The following is a 3,118-nucleotide window of genomic DNA, read 5'->3' as shown; positions in this document are numbered from 1 at the left end:
CCCCCCCCCCCCCCCCCCCCCCCCCCCCCCCCCCCCCCCCGCAAACCGAAAGCCCAGCCTCGGTTTTCTGCGACAGGGAGAGGAACCGGTTTGTGGACAAAAAAGGTCTTTAATGTCCTCTCCCCCGGGGGCGTGGCAGCTGCCCGATTACAAAACAGCCCCCGCGCAGCTGTGATGTGCCGACGATCTGTTCCGGGACAGAAGACGGTGTAGGTTCGTGCCCGGGGCGCGCGGGACACCTTCCCTGGCTCCCCGGTGGCCGATGGCAGTGGACCCGCCGCCCAGTGCCTTTGAACTGCGGCCTTGCGTTTGCCCGCCTCGTTCGGCCCCCAGCGGAAGACAAAGAAAACACGTTTTTGTGGTTCCCTCTCCCTGCCGAGAAACCCCGGGAAAGCCTGCTAAAGCTCTCGGAGCGGAGCTTTCTCCCCGGGACGAGGCCATTGTAGCTTCCTCACGGGGTGATGAGGATTAGAGCCGTCTTTTCGCGATCCATATAATGCTATCTCGTGAGAGCACCGAGCAAACCAATAGGGAAAAATCCCCACTGGAATTTTCCAAAGCAAACAACGCACCGAGCTGACCGCCATTGGTCATCCATGAAAGTCCTCTCCCAAGCACCACCGAGAACCACTGGGTGAACTACTTAGGCAGAGGTTCCAGAAGATTCTTCGTGCTAATTTCAGCCACAAAGCCACATTGAGACGTAAAAACACGACCCCGAAGTTGTGACCCCCACCCCCACCCCCAGTTTCTTTGCTTTCCTTCGAATGCATTTGTTGCTCTAAAGTAAATCACACGGTCCCAAAACATCCTGGATAAAAATAAATTAAGTCGTGTTTCTTTCTGAGTTGGAAATTGGCTGTTCAGCCAACCATGCTTTTTGCTAAACTCAGGGCTTTGTTTTTGCTTCTTACTGAAGCAGGTTTATAAACAGCAGAGGCAAAATGCACCAACTCAAACAGATGGCTCAAAGCGCTGTTTCATTTGTCATTATTTGTTCGGGGAATATTGCAGAGCTGGGCTGCTGGGACTGCAGACCGAAAGCTAGAGGACTCGTCTTGGGCAGAAGTAGCGCTCCCTAGTTGCAGAGCCGGGGCTCAGTACTTCCCTTTTCGGCAAGGAAAATTTGACAGAAGCCAGCCTCCTCTTGCTCATGGGACTCTAATCACAGGGGAGACCAACCAGATGACTAGGAATCTTGTTTCCACAAATGGTCGAAGGCAGTCGTGTCCGACCCCCACGTCTGTGCAGAACGCCATTTCTAACCCAGACCCCCATCGTCCCTTCCGGAGAAACACCATTCCTTCCTTTGGACCCTGACACCTTAGCCAGGAAATGCTACACTCTGGTCATTCTGCTCACACAATGAGCAATGCTCAGTGTTCCCGAATTCGCCAATTTATTTATTTATTTATTTTCTTTTTCCTTAGAATTCTTTAAGATCCTCCTGGTCCTTCTCTGGAAAATACGACTTGCAGTTCTCCCCGTGGAACTGCCAGCCTCGGGTCGCTGTGGCCTCCAGAGCTGGCCATCCGGCAGCAGGCGTGGGCTCTGTTGCGCACTGCGCCTCAAGGATACTCACCGAACTGCGACGGGAGCCTGGTTATCCAGCCTCATCTCTGTTGACGAAAATAATACTCGAAGCAGACTTGCCAGTTCCGGCCAAGAGGTGCGTGGGTGTTCGTTCAATTTGTTGACTCGCCTGTAGTTTTACAGTTTGGCAATCCTCCCCCCCCCCCCCCCAGTTTTTTTAAAGAACAACAGTGCCCTATGGAAATGGTTTTCAAACTCTGCTGCATGTTGCATGTGGAACCTAAAAAAAATGCTACAGATTCCTGGACACACCACATCTATGCTCAGTTTCAAGGAGTGGGACCCAGAAATTGCGTTTTTGTTGTTTTTTTTTTTAGAATTGTTTTAAAGATTATTTATTTATTTATTTGAGAGTGAGAGAGAGAGAGAGAGCAGAGCAAGAGAGAACACGAGTGGGTGGGGGGAGCCGAGGGAGAGAGAGAACCAGGCTCCCCACCGAGCAGGAGCCCGATGTGGGGCTCGATCCCAGGACCCTGGGATCATGACCTGAGCCGAAGGCAGACGCTCAACAACTGAGCCACCCAGGCGCCCCTGGACATTGGGTTTTTAAAAAAGCTCCCCAGGGGCGCCTGGGTGGCTCAGATGGTTAAGCGTCTGCCTTCGGCTCAGGTCATGATCCCAGGGTCCTGGGATCAAGTCCCACATCGGGATCCCTGCTCCTTGGGAGCCTGCTTCTCCCTCTGCCTCTCTCTCTCTTTCTCTGTCTCTCATGAATAAATAAAAAAATAAAAATAAAAATGAATAAAAAAGCTCCCCAGATGTTCCTCATTCAGCCAGTTCAGCATCAGCCCTTGGACCAGTTTAGAACACCACCACCTCGTAGAAGTTATTCTCTGTATATTTATGATTCTGTGTATTTATGATTCAGCCCATACAAAGCCAAAAACCACATTAATTCACTTAAAAACCAAAAAACTAGCAGTGTATCTGTCCATGTGGGGATTCAACCCTTTCAGTCTACCAGACATCATCACTATCCCAAGAACAACAAAAAGTCTTTTTTTAAAGTCTCTATATGTGAAAAGTGGGTCAAAACTCGTTTGACAACATATAGACTATGATCCTCGTGCTGTTTTAAAGCCAAAGTTTGAAACTTTCCTCGTTTAGATTACCACACAGTCTGTGAACAGCATTTCAGTATAAATGCATTTCCTTCTCAGACAATCTGGAGCTTTAATTCTGCCAGCTCCGGGGCAATTCAACTTGACAATAGTATCTTTTTCACAGTAGCATTGGATGTTATAGGTCGTACACCAGATTTTCTTCTGATTGTCCTCGTTTTAGCTTGAATTTTCTTCTCTTGCGTGCACTCAGGGTGATCCTTTCCGTGTTTTGAAGGGAACGAGCTGAAGCCCACCCACCATGAGTCCTTACATGTACATACACACAGTCACTCCTTGGGACTGCTGACCCAGTCTGCACACTTTGTCCCTTACTTTGTTCTTGCTTCTTATTTAATATTATTGTTTGTTTTTTTTAAAGATTTATTTGAGAGAGCGAGTGAGCACGCGCGCAAGTGCACGCG

At 49.4% G+C, this 3,118-nt stretch overlaps 1 long non-coding RNA gene across 1 annotated transcript in view; it reads left to right on the top strand.

The window, feature by feature from the left end:
• Positions 1–1,671, top strand: part of LOC116645957 — a 12,828-nt gene extending 11,157 nt beyond the window's left edge. Inside the window, exon 3 of the long non-coding RNA XR_004302061.1 lies at positions 1,431–1,671. This is a non-coding gene — a long non-coding RNA (uncharacterized LOC116645957). The remainder of the gene's footprint in view (positions 1–1,430) is intronic.
• The last annotated feature ends 1,447 nt before the right edge of the window (positions 1,672–3,118 follow it).

Source organism: Phoca vitulina, unplaced genomic scaffold (genome assembly GCF_004348235.1).
Source record: "Phoca vitulina isolate PV1807 unplaced genomic scaffold, GSC_HSeal_1.0 scaffold35, whole genome shotgun sequence".
NCBI classification, from domain to species: domain Eukaryota; kingdom Metazoa; phylum Chordata; class Mammalia; order Carnivora; family Phocidae; genus Phoca; species Phoca vitulina.
Note: the sequence above shows the minus strand (reverse complement) of the source record. Positions and strands in the feature narration are given on the sequence as shown.